At 39.6% G+C, this 20,069-nt stretch overlaps 1 protein-coding gene across 1 annotated transcript in view; it reads right to left on the reverse strand.

Annotated features, from left to right (window-relative positions):
* The window catches only part of LOC127568367 (bone morphogenetic protein receptor type-2-like), a 205,877-nt gene that overhangs the window by 69,069 nt on the left and 116,739 nt on the right, over positions 1-20,069 (reverse strand).

The raw sequence follows: 20,069 nt of genomic DNA on the forward strand, positions 1-20,069 counted from the left end.
TGTCAGAAATGTGCTGCCAAGGAGGATGGTAGAAGCAGATGCGATAGCAAAGATTGAGAGGAATTTACACAGACACATGAACAGGCCGTAATCAAAGGATATGGACCTCGTGCAGGCAGATGCAATTAATTCAGGTTGGCTTCATTGTCAAGCAGATGTGATGGTCCAAAGGATATGTTCCTGTGCTGCGGTGTCCTATGTTCTACGTTTTATGTACAAGCGAAGGTCCCATACTCAAGCAGAATTAGCGATCTCAACCAGGGAAGTATTGTAATATTAACAGATCCTTCAAGTAATCTGGAAATACACATCTGTTCACTCTATAGAGAAGCACACCTGCAAACTTTCCTAGGTTTGATTGGAATTTCATTTCCACCAACCATCTGAACATTTTATACCAGAGATAGAAAGTTATAGTGATCAAGAAACTGGACATTGAGTGGTGGTGATGATTGGAAAGGTAGGTGCTTTTATCAATGGAGGAGAAGGCTGATCTGGTGGAGAACCTTGCAGCTGTGAATAAATTTGGTTGTGTGAACATGAAAAGCAATTTTCTATTGTTGGGGAATCCAGGACCGAGGTCATGGATATAGGATATCACTGATAGGCTCAGTGATATCAGTGATGAAGGTCTGGTTGAACTGCAGACCTTTAATGTGCTCCAGAAGTAATTTAACATTTAATTGACAGTTAACAAGAATAAAGTGCATGGAGTCAGAGAAAACCTATGGGCTTGGAAACCTATGGGATTGGAGTATAGAAGAGAGCAGGGATGGAGAGCACGGATTCACATTGACGGGATATGACAAGTGGGATCCCTAAGGAGTCTTCACTGGTGCTTTGGCTTAATATTGTTTTATATTGCTTGTACGCTTAGAGATATTAGTTGGAGGTTGTTCTACATAAAATAATCACAAAATTTTAGGGTTATCAAGTTTTCACACAACTAAATATTTTCAGCATTTTTGTTTTAAATTTTGTGCTCATTATGATGAGGAATGCTGTAAATGGGACATAAATGCTTTTCATTTCAGGCACTCAAGCTCAGCATCAAGCATTTCCAGATCAGGTACACCACAGCTCATGTATTGTCTACATTGCCTAAAGAACATACCAGCAAATTTCACTGAGAACTAGGTGCCAATGTGGGTCAATGAACACAAAGGGAAATACTTCAAGGACACTTTACAGAATGGATTTAATTATGCTTCCATCCAATGTTCCCAGGTCTGGTACAAGAGGCATAGGGTATAAAGTTCCCTCTACTCTGTTCTACAGGGCAAATGTACATCTGTTGGATGTATTGTCAAACTATTTTGATTTTATTTTGCCCAACAGAACTTCTCAACTCAAATGGCTAGAGAGCTTCTCAATTCACTTTCACAATTAATGGAGAAATGAAGACATCCATCACAAAAGTACATTATCCATCTCAGAACAGAGCTTGTCTCACTGAAACAAATAATCACCTACAATAGTATCACCAAGAATGCAGGACAACCTCTCTCAGACAAGTGATTGTGGTATAATTAGACATTCTGAGTGATCTGTGCTCAAGGAAATCACTGAGACAATTAAGAGCACTTAGGCATTAAATGCTCACCCACAAAAGAAAAAATGCAACCTATTCAAAATTTGAAGCTGACCAGCCAGCTTGAGGAATGAGAAAGAAAACTGGTATATGCCTGTGGGTCCACGTGGTGCTTATATGTTCCTGCCCATGAAGAACTATGCTCAGCCTATCCATGCTTGTTTCTTGTAGAACCCTTGAAGCAGAAGCCGGCCACTCAGTTAAAGTAATGCCGTGAAAGTATTACATTAAATGCCTCCCTAATTTCTTTTACATACTGCAAGCTGAATCATAGCAATTATCAAAAATTCTTTTTGAGAAATGGCATAAATATTTTGTCTGAACATTAAACAAGAAGGTAGTTAATCTCTTGCTACCTTATCAGTGGCTGGGTGTGCAATGCTGCTTAATTATTGCTGCTGTTGAGTGGCTAACGGTCAGGTTGTTTCTCTGCACAGATAATGAATCTATTTCAAAATCTGATGTTTAGTCTTCACCAACCAAGCAAATTAGCCAGTAAGGTTTTTTTCAAATCATAAGAGCAAATTAACTGAACTTCAGTAACTCAGTATCCACATACCTTCCGACTGTTTGCAGTGCTTCTGGGTAGAATTTTCTGTAACAACATTTGGCATCAGCCACATTACCACCAGCAATCCTTTAATAGGTTATTCAAGTCTGACGAAGAAAAGCTTCACCTTTGGTCATTATGGTACTTGCAATGACAATATTTTGACCAGGACATCTTCATATGCCAGGATTGTAGGAACTAATCTGCAACCATCACACTATTGTGCGAAAATCATGAGACTATTTTGCCACTCTGCTGAACAAGACCCATAAATCAGCAGTTTTAAAATGGTTTGAACGGAAACTTCCCTGAAGTGGTCAGATACTCCAGGCACTCATTCCAATATGTCATTCCAATGGCAGTAAAGATGTCTTAAATTCAAGATGGACAAATAGTTTACAAGTTATCAAACGTTAATCCAAGGCAGCATTGTTAGCAATATATGGCATTTAGGAGCTATCTAAACAATTTGAACTAGACTTAAACTTGCAGAGAGGCTTCCTAAAAATCAACATAGATAACAGTAATTAAGATAGAAAACAAAAGCTAGGAATGAAAAGAAGGCATCAAGAAAGCTGCAAAGGAGACGTAACCTCAACACTGCGGTCAGAGGGAACTTTTAAACATTAAATAAGAACTAATAAATAGGATTAAAGATTTATGCTGTTTGTTTTTGTAATAGCATATGAACAAAAAGTTGAACTGGTTGTACCAAGTGAATTTTATCATACTGAGCTACTTTGTGTGATTTCTCAACAGTGGGAAAAAGCAAATTATGAAGTGAACCAACTCCTCATCCAATGCTAACTTAGTGTGCCTTCAGAGATTAAAAGGTCACAGGCTCAAAGTGTGGAAACTCAGTCCAAGTCACAAATGGGTTTTCTGCCAAAATGTTAATAGTTATTTCCCAGTAATAAGTACCTCTGAAACAAAGCAGTCAATAAGACAGTTCAGGAGAGCAAACTGATAACCTATTTATATAAACTATAAAATGCTGAGTCCCCAGCGCCAGTCCCTGGGGCACATACTCATCCCATCATGCCAACATTTATGCATACTCTCCTTTTTCTATCAAAGTTACCTCCAATACCATGAGCTTTTATTTTTCACAATAACCTTCATCACCTTACTCAGAGAATATTGCACTGTCAGAGATGTAGTTTTTGGAAGAGACATTAAACCAGGGCCCTCACACCTGATGTAAGAGATTTTGCAGACACCATACAGAAAGGCTGAGAAGCACTCTTTGAATCAATATTTATCTCTTAACCAACATATAAAACAAATTATATGAAGATTATCAATCACGTTGCCACTTGATGGAGAATGCCATGCAGATTGGATGCCATGATTCTCTAACATGCTCATTGCAACTGCACTTCAAAATGTACTTAATCATCTCTGGAAAGAACTTTGGAATGCCTTAAGACTGTGAAAAGTGCTACCTAAATGCAAGTGTATTTTGCTTATTGCCTTGGTCAAACTCCTCTTGACTATCTATTGCAGTTTAATTCATTTTGTTGAGGGCTATAGGAATTGCTGCACAATGAAGTCTCAGAATGAAAATGGAACAAGTTTTCAACTATTGTGTGAGGCTGATTACCTGCATCCTCAAATTGGAGCTTTGAGCAAAAACTCTATGCTAGTTTACTTCATGAATTGGACAGGTAAGCACCGTGTAGTCTTGGAGATGGTATCTAAAGTCTAGATGATTTAATTACATTTGATGCTTACAATTATGAGGCATAGGTTACTTAACATAATTAAGCCATTATACCATCACCAGGACTGAGATTAACAAATTTGCCAAAAACAAATGAATATGAAAGACATCATTTCCTAAAATGCCATTGAATCACAAGCACTAGGTACTTAAGGGTTATATTTCCTATCTCAGCAATCAAATTTAATAATGCTTATTAGAAGCATTAACACTAACTGTAACACTACAGTGAAACTTTGACATGAAACACAAGATAATCAAAATGTGTGTGTAATTAAATAAAAAATAAACGAACTCAAAAAGTCAATATATCCACCGTGAGAACTCAATTTAAAAACCAACCAGACTAAACTTTTATCCAGAAAAGTTAATGTGTAATTGATTTTTTTGGGGCATTCATTGTTGGGAGCAAAATTGGAAATTTGGACACACATACAGGCAATGCTTTTTTCAACCATTTAAGTTAATGGTCTAAAAATTGCAAATAACTCACACCTGAAATTCTGCATTTCCTCAAGCCAAAATGAGTTGCATGCCAAGAATCTGATCAGAAAATTACACAATGTTTTATTGTTTTGTCTTTGAAGAAAGCAAGGGCAGAGAGCCAGAGAGCCTAATCCTAGAACTGAAAGAATGAACCCTCATATTTGAGTGAAAAGTGGGCTGGGATCTGTAAAGAACACTTGAGTTGGGAAATGTGAAATCATGAGCCCATTCAAACAGCTTGTACCGAGATCTGTTTAGTACCAAACAGCCAATGGATTCTATCAAGAAACCAACCAAATCCAATGTTCACTTCAGAGACTCCCCACAATCCTACTCTAAATTATCACAAGCATACATTAGATATCAGTCCAGAGTTGGAATCAATTTGCCAGTGCAACCATAATGATAGTAGCGTGAGCTGTGGGTAGCACCCTGGCCTGAGGCAGAAAATAGTGGATTCAAGTCTAACTCCAGATACTTCTGAAAAAAAATTTAGGCTGACCCTTCAGTGCAGTATTGAGGAATGACTTCACTGTTGGGAGATGCCACCTTGGAGATGGATTGAGGGAAAATGCAAAGCTTAATATGAAAACACTGCTATTAATAAACAGAGCTTGCTCACAAGTGCAAAATTCGAGATTTATCTGGATAACTCAGGTCCAGACCTCATCACAGCCTTGGTGCAAACACAGACAAAAGAGCAGAATTCCAGAGGTGTGGCAAGAATGACTGCTCTTGACATCAAGGGAACATTTGACTGTGTGTAACATCAAAAAGCCCAAGAAAGAATTAAATCAATGGATAATACCATGAAAACATTCCAATGGTCAGAGTCATTCCTCACACAAAGAAAGAAGGCTGTGGTTGTTGGAAATCAATCATCCCAATCTCACACAAAACTCCAGAAGTTCCTTTGGGCATCCGCAGGCCCAACCATCTTCCACTGTTTCATCAGTGGCTTTGGTTCCATCATAAGGTCAGAAGAGGGAACGTTCATTAATGATTGCACAATGTTCAATGCCATTTGTAAACTAATCAGAAAATTTAAAAATCCATTCTTGCATGCAGAAAAATTTGGAGTGGGAAGTAACACTCACACCACAAAAGTGCCAATCAATGACCTCTTCTGACAAGAATCTAACCACCTGCCTTTGTTGCCATCACTTGAATCCCCTACCATCAATGATGTGGGGAAGATTACCAGAAATTCAACTGGACCATCTATAAGAGGCTGGGCTCTGATGAAGGGGCTTCAACCTGAAATAATATTTCAACGGCTGGATATCCTGCTGCAAATGACTCATTCACATCCTGATGCTCCGAACCTTCTGACTACTTAAAAGATGCAAGTCTGCAACATAGTGGGATACTTTCCACTTGATTAGCTAAATGCATTACCAACAACTCTCAAGAGTCCTGACACCACCCAAGACAAAGCATGACTGTCACCCATCCACCATCAGCACATTAAGGCTGCAGTGTTTACTATTACAAAATGCTCCACGGATACTAACCTTTACCAGTTGGACAGTATCCTCCCAACACCCCATCTCTCAACCAAGATGGACAAAGACAGCAGACAACTGAGAATACTACTGCCTGCAGGTTTCCCTCCAAGTTCCATACCATCCTAACTTGGGAAAATATCACTGTTCCTTTATTGTCAGAAGGTCTAAACCTGAAACTCCATACTCAATAACACTGTGGGAATACCTTCATATCAGAAGGACTGCAGCAGTTTAAGGTGACTCACCGTCACATTCTCAAGGGAATTAGTGATAAGGAATAAATGTTGCTGATGCCAGCAAAGATCTCATCCTAAAAAATGACTTAATAGAAAAATGTACTATCAATTGTGTGCTGCTATGTGCAAAGCTAAATTGGAGCACATGATCAGCTTTACATACAAAATCACAGATAATTGAGATGGATTTATATAACATTGTGAATGTCAGATCAATGGTTGATCACATTCTCTGTGTAATAACTTTTCTCTATATCCCTTGATGATTTTTGTGATTTTTGATGAGTAGTCAGTGAATCCTGATCTTTGTCAATACAGCAGAGAGAGTACTAGACCAATTATACAAACAGGACAAATTTGCCCAATGAATGAGGTACATAAAAAAAGCAGAAAAATATTAGTCCATCAAACTCTGCTTGCTCTGTGTCATTCTGAATCATAAAAGTCAAAGCAAGACTTCCACTATCTGATATTATCAGGAAAGTCACTTGGCCTCAAGGCCAAAAGGAGGAACTTTAACGAGCCAAGGTTCTATGTGATCATCATGCAGTGAACTTCTTGAACATTGTCCACATAGAAGCAAATGGGGCAGCACCACATTCACCTGTCATGATTTGACATTGAAGGTAGAATAGCTGATACAATTTTCACGATCAACAAATGCAGGTGTGAACATAACACCAAACAAATTCAGAGAAAAAAATTCTTAGTTTGAAAGAGGAGCTCAATATTCTAGCGCAAGAACCAGAGCCCTATAGAATTGGAAGAAATTGTAGGAACTGAGGCCCACAAGTTGGTGGGGTTCGCAGGAATTGGGGCCCCGGAGAATTTGAATGGAATACGGGAACTAGAAACCGGGCAGATCAGAAGGGAGCACGGGAACCGAGGCCCAGCAAGTCAGAAGAGAGCAAGACAAATATTACCTAGTGAGCTAGATGCCATACCTGTGGGGTTTCCAAATAGTCAGGTAGCGGATTATCAGAGTTTTATTGCAATCTGGTACTTTCTGTACCACCTCTATGGCCATTCTACATTTGAACCATTCTACATTTGTATCAACAAACAATTCTATCATATAGGGTGCATGATGACTGATGCTAGCCATCTTCTTGACTGAGATCCACAAATAAATGTTCTATAAATGGGATCACTTTATAATAGTGATCAATTCCAGAAAATTGGCTACCCCAGTCTTGGGAAGCATTGGCATGCTTGTACTAACTTGCCAGCAGGGGTCAGGTGGGAGTCCTTATCCAAATGTTGCTTTAACATTGCCCAATTGCAATACTTGCTGTGTAACTCCAATTTCCCATTTATTTGGCAAGATGAGTATTGTCCAGTCTGTGACCTTAAGGACTTTCCAGCAGCAGTCAATTATTAAACAGGAGCAGAGAGCTTCAGCTGATTTTACCTTTCCTTAGTCCTCTGATCCCAGGGGTAACTGCTACCCCAGCTAAGATGAGCTAATGCAATAAGTGGGTACTGAACTTGCACACGGCTGCCCTACGTGACTTAGTAGAAATACTAGTGGAGCATTCACTAATTAGTCACTAGGGAAACTCTCTAAATTCCTTTGTAAAATTAAACATTGCAATGTTCAAAATGAGATAGTCAAGTGTTTTCTTCTGCAACCTCATGGTTGCAAATGGATAAAATAGCATGGTGGGAAATAATTCATGCCCACCATACCAAATGGTGGATATACAATCAAAGCAATCCTTCAAAAGGTTTTACACACATTTGCATGGTTGCACTCATTTAATTTCTTGCTGATCAGTATTCAGGAACGTTTTAGCAGGATAGATTAAAGTATGCACTGAACAGCAAGCAAACTGCAAGATACTGCCTAGCATTTAGATGCTTAAAACTTCAATTCCCCACTTCCATTTTTTTATGCAAGATGCATCAGGTTCCCTAAGTATCCTTCTCTCGTGGAAGAAATGACTGTTAATGGACACAGTTCCATGGGCACCAGGTGCTCTCATCTTATGGAGATCTTAACCCTTTGTGGATATGGTGATATAGATATTGTTAGCCCGTTAGCATGAGAGACAAGTTGAGGACCTCCAATCCTGATGGCTCACTAGTTTATTATTTATCAAGGCCTGAGAGCTACTACCGTATAGTTCAGTGTCACAGAGATCCTCTGTTCCCTTTAATACCATTCCCACCACAAGATTGTTAAATAGATTGTTAAACAGTGTTTTCTGCCTGCTATACATACCAGCAAGATGCTTTATGACATTACCACACAGTCCCAATGAATTGCAAGCAAAGAAAATGTAATATAATCCTTTAAATGGCAAGTGCTGTTGGATTTGACTCCATTACGCAAAAGTGACCAGGGAAAAAATACCTTACTGCCACTGGGTTCTCTCTCTTCATCAGGGTTTCCAGAACTCCATTGGTACAGAATGTATAATCATTATATAAGTATTGCAAAACACAGAGGCAGACAGTTCTGGAGAGTTAAAATGCTGACACTGTAGGATAATACTGTGATGCAACACGTGGATAATCTTAATCCAGTCCAAAGCATTAAACAAAAACTATACCAAGGAATGTGCAGAGTTGCAAGAAGCTCAGATATTAAATAACTCTGTAGACAACATTATGTTTTCAATCATTATAATTAGACACAGTTCTGTCTGACTCCAAGCTAAGTTTCCATATCTTCCCTACTACGTAGATCATTTATTTCCACTTCTATAACTTCACCATTCCTGCTTCAGCATACTTACTGCTGAAACTGTTGTCACCACTACACCCAAATCATCCCAGCACTGAGGAGCTCGTTACTTTCAGTTGGCTATGCTGAGCTGGCCACATTTTTCATGTACCTGACACCAGACTCCCAAAACAGGCACCCTATTACAAGCTCTGTCATAAGGAGAGATTACCTTGCAAGCAGAGAGAAAAATTCAAAGATGCACTCAAAGTCTTTTTCAAGGAATGCAACATCCCCACTTACTCCTGGGAAGATGCATTCAAAATGGCATCGAGAACCCTATCCATGCCTCAAGAGCATACAGAAATCCTATGTAAGGAGTACACTCTCCCACAAACCACTCAGTCATCTGCCCTATCAGCCACATCCTGCCCCATCAGTTGAAGAGTTTGCAGTTCCCACATTGACCTCATTAGCCATCTTGGAACCCACAAAACCAGAATGGAAGCAAGTCATCCTTGATCCCAAGGGATTGGTTAAGAAGAAGCACGCTTGAATATTTACTGCACTCCAATGAGGATGCAAAATATCCCATGGTACTCCTAAAGCAGCAGCAGGGAAATTATCTCCTTAATCAGCATAACATTAACTGATAAGCTAAAATGAATTTACTTTAATGCAAGAAGCCTGACAGGTAAGGCAGATGGACTCAGGGCATGGATTGGTACATGGGACTGGGATATTTTAGCTATTACAGATACATGGTTGAGAGATGGGCAGCTCAAAGTTCAGGGATACAGATGTTACAGGCATGATAGAGGTGGAGATAATAGAGGAGAAGGAGTTGCTTTTTTAATTAGGGAGAACATCACAGTAGTACCCGATATTCCTGAGGAATCATCCAGTGAGGCTATACGGGTGGAACTCAGAAATAAGAAGGGAGTGAGCACTTTGATGGGATTGTACTATAGGCCCCCCAAAAGTCTGAGAATTGGGGGATCAAATATATAGGGAGATTGCAGATAGCTGTAAAAAAAATAGTGTTGTAATAATGGGTGATTTTAACTTCCCTAATATTGATTGGGGACTGCCATAGTGCTAAGGGCCTGGAGTGGGCTGAACTTGTTACGTTTGTCCAGGAAAGTTTTCTCAAGCAATGTGTAGATGGCCCAACTAGAAAGGAGGCAACACTGGACCTCCTACTGGGAAATGAGGCAGGGCAAGTAACAGAAGTGGGGAAGCACTTTGGGACCAGTGACCATAATTCTATTAATTTTAAAACATTTATGGAAAAAGATAGGACTAGTTCACAAGTAATCCTAAATTGGGACAAGATTTATTTTGACGGCATTAGACAGCAATTTGCAACGGTTAAATGGGAGAAGCTGTTTGCAGGTAAAGGGAACTCTAGCAAGTAGGAGGCTTTTTAGAAGTGAGACAGGGAGAGTTTAGGCCAACATGCTCCCAAGGTTGGCAGGATTAGGGAACCCTGGATCATGAGGGATATTGAGGCACATCAGGTACAGACAGCTGGGATCAAGAGAATCCCTTGAAGAGTGTAAGGGATGTAGGGGTACACTTAAGAGGGAACATAATTGGCATGGGTAATAAGTCTGCAGATGATATCAAAATTGGTGGAATAGTGAACAGTTGAAGACGGTTATCTAATATAACTAAAGGATTTAAATCAACTGAGAAAATGGGCCAAGGACTGGCAGATAAAGTTTAACTCAGGCAAGAGTAAAGAGTTGTATTTTGGTAATTTAAACTAGGGCAGGGCTTACACAGTAAATGGCAGAGCCCTGGAGAATGCTGTAGAACAGAGAGACAAGGTGTATAAGTCATAGTTCCCTGCAAGTGGCTACACAGGTAGACATGGTTGTGAAGAAGGTATTTGGCATGCTTACCTTCAATAGTCAGGGCACTGAGTACAAGGAATGGGACATCATGTTATAACTGTGCAAGACAATGGTGAGAGCACACTTGGAGTATTTTGTGCAGTTCTGGTCACCCAGCTATAGGAAGGATGTCATTAAGCTGGAAAGGGTGCAGAAGAGATTTACAAGAATGTTACCAGGACTGGAGGGCTTGAGTTACAAGGAGAGGCTGGATAAAATTAGGCTTTTTTCCTGAAGGAGGCTGAGGGATGACCATATAGAGGTATACAAAATCTTGACGGGCATAGAAAAGGTGCTCTTTTTTTTCCAGAGTAGGGGTGTCTAAAACTAGAAGGTATAGATTTAAGGTAAGAGGGGGAATATTTAAAGGGGAAATTGCTTTTGTGGACTTTGCTATGTACAAATTGGCTGCCATATTTCCCAGAGTATGCCACTGACCAAACTCCAAAATCTACTTTATGGGTTACAAAACACTTTGGGGCACCATAAAGTGATGAAAGCTGCTACTTAATTGCATGTCTTTTTTCTTAAATATACTTCAGATAATGGTGTTAAATTTGTCTTTTGTTTAAAAGTTTTATTTACATTTGTACCCTGTGACAGCCACTCTAATGGAAGGCAATTTCTTACTTTCTTTTTTCCTGAAAATCCTCCAATCCTCCAGCCTCTGAAATGAACTTCCTCAAAATCTGCTGCTCGCAACTGAATCTTGCTGAAATCACATTCATGCATCACTCTACATCCTCCAGTGCTTGCTGATCTGCATTACCTCATGGTCCCTCAACACTTCCAATTTATAATTCTCATTCTCACTACTTACTGTGCCACAGCTCAGACACAAGCAAAACTATATTATAATTAGGCAACAGTTCAACTGTATTATAATTAGGCAGCATATTATAATTAGGAAGTGTTGCAACTGAATATTATAATTAGGCAGCTTCTCTCCCTCATTATGAAATCCTTGGTCCAAGTTAAATTGCAATCAATTCCGAAGAATCTCCTTTGCCAATAAACTCAGAAACTGGACTCATAAACACCTAAAACCTAGTACCATGGGTATGGCTGATGTTTTGCACTCCTCAGCGAGACAGATAAAAGCCCTCCTTCATTTACATTCCTGGAAAATATCTCATAAATGAAATTTCATACATTGCAAAGGCTTGGTGAAACACCTTATAAAAATTGTGTTACTATATATTTCTATGCAAGGACAGTGGCACACCACATGTCAGAGCACTATTACCTGTAAACCAGTGAAAGCAGAGCTAAGATCGAAGAAAATGTTTTAATATTTTAGGGAGATAAAATGCTGATATCAACTAATGATGGAACTCCACATTTATGACCTTCAATTGAGGACTTAGTCCAGGTTTATATTCCATTTTTTTCTGATCTGATATCAGCCAACTCCATGGGCCTGTAGCGCAGTCTCATCTCATATCCTACTACCCTTGAGTCTTTTTCTTCAGTATTCCTTTGGCTTTGAAGTTAACTTACTTCCTGTAAAGTTATGTGGGTTCTGAAGTGGCTAATTTAGCCAGTGTTGGATCACAAATGGTGCAGCTGCGTGGGTAGTTTGTGAGATGGTCTGCTCCTTCTGCCACTTATGCAGGGCCTCTGTGTGCTCCCAATGAATGGAATTGATGTTCTCAATACCATCCTGAATACTCCTCCTCTACTTTGAGTGGACACACATTAGAGATGAATGAGGATGTTACACTTCTTCAAGGATATTTTGAACACGTCTTTGAATCTTTTTATCTGTCTGCCTGATAATCTCTTCCCATGATAGAGCTCGGAAAAGAGTGTATGTTTTGGGACAAAAACAGACTGCTGAAGGAACTTAGTGCTTCAAGCAGCATCTGGTGGGGGGGAAAAGGAAATGTCGACATTTTGGGTCGAAACCTTGCATCAGGACCAAGAGTGGAGAGGCAAGATAACTGGTATAAAGAGGATAGGAGGAGGGGTGATTCAGGGGCTGGTAGGTGAAAGCAAGGATCGCTGCTACCTATTTGACAATAGAGTTTATACCAGGTCTGAGAAACATGAGTCTGCAGCATAAATACAGTCACAAATATCAGACAATTCACAATGGGAAATGATAATAATTCACGTGTCATGATAGATACTACAGGGAAAAAATAGAATGTGGAAAGGAACAAAAAAAAAGTGGAAAGTTCTACTCCAGTGACTTGAGCACAAAGACCTAGGCTGACTTTCCAGTGTGGTATTGAGGGATCGTGCTCTGATAAAGGCACCAATTTTTAACTGTGATGTTAAACCACGAGACTGCCTGGTCTTGCAAGTGGAATAAAAGACATACACAGCTTTGAAGGAATTGTGGGAGTGTTATCCCCAGTGGGATGACCAACATTGATCTCTTAATCTACATTTCTCAAAGTTGATTATCTGGTCATTATCATGCTGTTGTTCGTAGAAGCTTGCTGTGCTCAACTGATTGCCCCATTTCTTACATTACAACAGTGGCTATGTTTCGATATACTTCTTTTGCTGAAAAGCACTTTAGGACATTCTGAAAATCATAAAAATTGCAGATGGGGATGGGATAGTGAAATCAGTGAAGATTCCCATTATAGTGTAGCTCATGTTAGGCAATGAATGTTTGATAAGGACAAGACATGGAAGAGGTCCACGCAATTCTACCTCATCATTTCAAATGATCTTAAAAAAAGGGGGAGAATATTAAAGTGAGGGTAAAAATTATGGGAAAAAAAGCTCAAAGATTTTAATACATACTGTGAGTAAAGAACAGACTGGTTCTTAAACACTGAAATGTACTCAGGTCACAAAACATGTTTTATAATTACAGGCCTCTGGTTTTATCAATCCTTCGCTCTTTCTTCAAGACCTTGAGACCTACCTTTGTCATGTGAACTTTCTTATGTGGTTCATTGTTAAATTCTGATAGCCACTTCTATAAAACATCCTGGAAAGTTAATAGTACTATATAATTGCATTGTTGATGTTAACGACAATGATTCTGGGAAAGGGCAGCTCACAGAGACAAAGGTTGAATCAAAAATGCCTTCCATTGTACTTCTTTCACTGATTGTAACTTTAACCACCTACTGCTAAGAGAGTGAAATCACTTTCAAAATACCTGAAGTATCTCTCCAACTACCCAGTGAAACATCCTTACAAATAGTTAGATATAAAACTTTTGATAACATAATCTGTGTTCCTGGCTTGTGGTGTGCCACCCTTTGAGGGCACGCCAGTTTACATGGGTACTGTACTGAGGCTTTAATGATATTGAGGTAATTTAGTTAGAAATGTCACAAGTCTGCATAAATAATTAAAAACCTATTTGGCATGCAAGCTGTAAGGGCTGCCAGCAGTTTCCAAGAATGCCCAGGACAAATCAAACTTTAAAGTGTAGAGGCAGAGCCACAAATTAAAGAGCCAGTGATAGTGCACTGTGTTGAAGAAATGGCAGGAATAGCATACTGTGTCAAAGGACAGGGAAAAGGGTTGATTGCAGCAATAGCCAATTTGAAAATTAAATCTTAGATTTTAGTACTGAAATTTTTATTAAGTGAATTGAATCTCAGACTTTCTGAACTGAATAGTCAACATCACCGGTCATATTCATATGTGGGCCTTTGTGCAATTCCATAATGATTCATAATTGGCCAAAGTATGGATGTACACATTCCTCTAGTAATTCAGTGGTATATCGTCAGCATAGCCCTTACACTGACTCCTCTTTGATGACTCCCATTCAGCACTGTTTGAAATCATGAACTGCAATCTTGCAGATTCTGCACAAAGTAACTCTGTTCTTTCTGGCTGTTTTCCATCTTCTATTATTAACATCATGAGCCTTCAGATTGCTCCTGGTTAATACTGTACCTCTTTTTCAGACCTCCCAGAAGCACCGTTGTTGCCTTGGGTGACCATAAAGTAGAATCTTTGGAAAACGCAGGTCCTGTATATGTTCAACATGACCAAAATTATCATTGTTTGTACACCTGTGGTGCTACACCTCTCTTGGGTGTGTATTCTTCCAAAGGCAGCACAGATGGAATATGTGAAACTTTAAAATATGATAATAACAGGTAATCCAAGTCCCACAACTATAAATTTACAATGTTGACCATTTAATTGCTGGAACTAATCACCCCAGTCCTTTGCAAATGTTTTCAATAGTTTGTTGAAGGATTCTATGGTTTAAGTGAAGCTTGTGCACTTTCAACAAACAGTCTTGATCTTCATGACTCCGCTATTTGGATGATTTTTTTTAAATTAACTACCTGGGTTGTACATACTTGAAAAGTTGTGACAAATTGAATTGTTGTTTTAACTATTTGAATAACTTTAAAACAAATATATGTTCAGCACAAATGACTTAGAATAAAACAAGAGACCCTCTCGTAAGATTGGATGGGTTTAAAGATCTAACAGATATAAACCAAGACAAGGAAGTGAGAGAGAAAAAATAATCATACAATATAACCCAGCCACACAGAAAGTTTTGCAGCTTTTTTTAAATAACATTTCCCACTTACTTTGTTTTAGAATAGACTAAAATGGGCCAGCCTACAACTCTTCATAATTAAACTGACTTTCAGCACTGGGTCCAGGAAAATCCAGCCTTTAAATCTGGAATGCAAAGCCTGGAAATTGGATTCTACTTCAGGGAGTGTGCAATGTACATCAGGTGAGATTACAGCCAGGTTTGGAAGAGTACACAATTTGCAGGGATTTTAATCATCAATCCAAAGATAACAATGTCATTGGCAGAAATTTCAGGTGCATTATTCTTCTCTCTAAAGTCAAACAACTTTCCCACACTTCCATGGGACAGCAGCTTCACTCCAGGTTCTGAAAATGCAATTCTGGTGCTTGTTGCAGGAGGCAGTGATAAACATGAAATAAGTGATAAATTACTCTTGCTTAAAATCTGTCACATGGTAAAATTTTCTGTTTCTTGTTCTCACCTAGATGCTGTTTCATCTGCTACCAACAAGACTTTTTGTTGAAATTTAAGATTTCCAGCACTTGCAGAATTTCACCTTATATATTAAGTGACAATAATGAAGGTCAAGCCAGGCACACAAGATTGCTTTAAGCAACCAAATTGAACATAATGATAATGAAAAATAAAGTCTAAAGTTTTGTTTTTGGTCATTGATATTGAAAGGCACTTAAAATTTTATGGCACTTCCCCTCAACTTCCTAAGTTTACAGCATCACACTGACATCAGAATCGCATCCTCTGCCATCATCAGTTGTTCATTAGATGATCTGGGCCATCCAGGTCAACCCTGTACATTTAAGAGTAAAATCTCTTAAGGTTGAAGACGGCAGTGTGAAGGAACATTCATTACTCAGCTGTATGGAGCAGATGTATTATACTCTAGAAGTTCACCAGTTCACTATAGTTCAATTCACCAAGTTCAACAGCCAACACCACCTCACAACAACTTCAGCATGTCCAACCTACAGCATATAAAGCCCCAACTTATCAATATTACTTCACACATATCTTCCTCCCTGTGGCCTCTGCCACTGTGAAGGGCAACAATACGACAGGAACATCCCCTCCTAGTCACATATGTGTTATTGAACATAAATTATTGCTCTTTAATCATGGTTATTACGTAAACATGGCATTTCTCACCTTGGGAATACTATTCCTAAAATAATGGATGGACAGAAAATGTGCCACGATAAGCCAAAAACTAACAAGGCTACCTAACAACATTGTCTTCTTGAATAAATACCAACTCATATTTGGACATCTAGTATGTCTTACATTTCTTCATAAACATGAACTGCATAAATCAACGCAAATCATGCAACTGTGCCCTTGATAGAAAGCATGTTAATTTCTAAAGCAACAAACCACATATTACTTTAGTAAGTTACAGAGTCCTTGTCTACCGAAGCATTTTAAAAATTACAAGTGTTCACATAGATTGAAGCTGATTTAAGTGTAGGCAATAAATTACTGTGATACAATGTGAATGCCAAGCCTGGAGGACTCTATTTCAGATAAATGTCACTGCTATGAAAGGTACATTTCTTACGATTTTACAGCAAAGTGAAGAGTGGCAACTATAGGAATAGGAGATAGGTCAAATGAATGCATGAATTAAAAGATGGTGCAAGAAAGAGAGCTTTGTATTTCTGGATCACTGGGACAATTTCTGAGAAAGGTGTGACCTGTACAAGCTGGACTGGTTGCACCTGAACTGGACAAGTCCTACATCCTTTTTGTGTTTTTTTTGAGGGGGAGGCGTAGCAGGTGGGATAGGTGGTGTGGTGATTGCTGGTACAGGGAAGAGATAAAATAGTTTGGCTGGGTAAGGGACACAGAAGGAGCACATTCAGGGGTGAGGAACAGCCAAATATAGAAAGAAAACTAAGTCAGTCCAGTAGGCAGAGCATAGAGACTTGATAAGGCACATGGGAGAATGCAAGGCTGCACTGCATCTATTTTAAGGCAAGGAGTCTGACAGATGAACTTCTTGCAAAGGATGGTAAATTCTCTACCCCAGCGGGAGGTGGAGACCAGATCATTGGGGGTATTTAAAGAGGCAGTAGATAAATATTTGAAAGATCGTGTTATTGAGGGCTATGGGGAACTTGCACCAAAGAGGAAAAGGGGCCTGGAGCAGATAAGCCATGATTGGCAGGGCAGGTTTAAGAGTTTCAGTGCTCCTAGTTTCTTACGATCTTATGTAATGAGAGTATTGATTAACATATGGGAATATGATATTGTTGTTATCATGGGGATATGGTTGAAAGATTGGGAACACCGACATTCCAAGGTATAGAATCTTCAAGTGGGAGAGTGGGGGACATAAGAAGGGATGTGGCAATGGTTATCAAGGAGTCCATTAGTGTAGAAAAGAGGGAGTATATCCCAGAAGGTCCATCCCATATGAGTGGACCTTAGAAACAAAAAGCGTACAATCATTTTGGCGGGGTTATACCACAGTCCTCCAAACAATCAGCGGCAGACAGAGAAGCATATAAACCCAAATAATGAATGAGTTCCGTTTTCACATATGTTCTCAAGTTGATTTTGTCCATAAGTTGGAAAATACACAAAAAAAAAATCACTCAATATGGTAACCACACCTCCACAGTATTGTAATGAATGGTTTCAGAAGCACATAAGACTGGTAAGAAAGAACAATTACTTAAAATGAAGAGAGCTAAGAAACCAGGTCTGCCGTACATACGTCAGACATTTGAATATTCTGTGAGCTTGATCGTATGTAGGAGTGTCCATAAATCAGGCATTCATAACCCGGGGACAGCCCATATATAGAATAATCACAGAAAAGTATAAAAATAATAGGATAAAAGCAGAAAGGGAATTCAATTTCCCCCATGATAACTGAGATCATCTTATTGTGAAAGGCTTACAAACAGCAGAATTTCTAGAGAGCTCTTTGATCCAGTACATAGATACTCTTACTACAAGCCTTTGAAGAACATAAATTTAAACAAGGAATTAAGAGGGCTAAAGGGGGCCATAAAATGTCCTTGGTAAGTAGGATTAAGGAGAATACCAAGGCATTTTAAATGTATTTTAGATGAAGAATGTAGCTGGGGTAAGGATATGTCCACTCAAGAACAAAGGAGGGAATTTATGTGTACAGCCAGAGGAAGTAGGCAAGGTCCTCAAAGAGTACTTTGCAGCGGTATTCATCAAGGACAAGGACATGAATGATGGTGAGATCAGGGAGGAGTATGCTGATATTCTAATGCATGTCAATATTAAGGACCAAGTGGTGTTGGATGAGTTGAAAATCATTAGGGTGGTTAAGTCCTCAGAGCCTGATGGAATCGATCCCAAGTTACTAAGAGAGGCAAGGGTGGAGATTGCTGAGCCTTGACAGAGATCTTTGTATCCACTTTAGCCATGGGAATGGTACAAGAAGACTGGAGAATAGCCAATGTTGTTCCTTTGTTTAAGAAAGGCAATAGGGATGATCCAGGAAATTATAGGTCAGTGGTACGAAAACTAATGGAGAAAATTCTCAGGAACAGGATTTACATTCATTTGGAAAAGCATGGACTTATTAGGGAAAGTTAGCATGGCTTTGTTCAGGGGGCGTCCTGTCTCACAAATTTGATTGAGTTTTTTTTGAGGAGGTGACGAAGATAATTGGTGAGGGTAGGGCAGTGGATATTGTCTACATGGACTTCAGTATAGCAATTGACAGAGAAATGCTCTACATGGCCTATTTTGTCCTTTGCCTGTTAACCTAGAGGAGCTAAGAAAAATTCTTCTCAAATTAGCCTGCCCTAAGAAATTCATCTCCATTCTCTACCTGCTAAACAATGTCATGCTTGCCATGATTCTAATCAATGAGTCCACAACAAACCTAATCCCAATGCAGATAGGTCAAGCAAGGCTGTGTCATTGCTGCAACACTTATTTCAATCTTTCTCTCACTGAAGTGGAGCTAATCTACTGGATTAACAGGAAACTCTTTAACCTATGTTTCCACCACTTTAGAACCAAGTTCACTCAAAACTTAGTTTTCAAACTACAGTATACAGTAATGGGAGGCCCAGCTACAAGTCATCAGAGTGTGGACGATGGGCAGATGGAGAGGGTGAGGGAGGGGGAAGAGCAAGAACCTTCACTCTGTCTGCCATTACCAACTGGGATCTCCCAGTGGCCAGCCATTTTAATTCCACTTCCCATTCCCACACGGACATGTCTGTCCATGGCCTCCTCTACTCCCAGGTCGAGGCAAAATGCAAATTATAGGAACAGTATCTCATATTCCAACCTGGGCAGTCTCCAACCTGGTGGCACGAACATCAAATTCTCAAACGTCCGGTAACTGCTCCCCTCTGGCCCTTTTCTCCTCGTCCTGATCCACCAGCACCCATCACCCTCCCTTTCCCCTCCCCCACCCTCTCCATCTGCCCATCACCCACACACTCCTCCCACTGGTTCCCCTCCCCACCTCCTTCCCTTTATTCCATGATCCACTTTCCTTTCCTATCAGATTCCATCATCTTCAGCCCTTTGTCATTTTCACCTATCACTTCCCAGTTCTTGCTCTACCCCTTCCCTCCACCTTTGTATACTGGCCATCTCCCCTCTTTCTTTCAGTCCAGATGAAGGGTCTCAACCCAAAACGTCAACTGCCCATTTCCCACCACAGATGCTGCCTGATCTGCTGAGTTCCTTCAGCGCTTTGCGTGTTGCTCATTAAGTTAGCTGGATAGCTCTGTTTCTTTAAAATGGTATGTGTCCCCCTTTATCATTTTGCAAAATGATAGTGGGGGAGTGTACTGAGTGAGTGGATGCAAGGTGCATAGAGTAAGCCATTTGTGAATGGTTAGGAGGAGGTGCAGGAGTGGTTTATAATTTCTTAATGATTTGCATTAATATTCTGATTTTGCTGGA

The sequence above is a fragment of the Pristis pectinata genome, chromosome 1 (assembly GCF_009764475.1).
Source record: "Pristis pectinata isolate sPriPec2 chromosome 1, sPriPec2.1.pri, whole genome shotgun sequence".
NCBI classification, from domain to species: Eukaryota; Metazoa; Chordata; class Chondrichthyes; order Rhinopristiformes; family Pristidae; genus Pristis; species Pristis pectinata.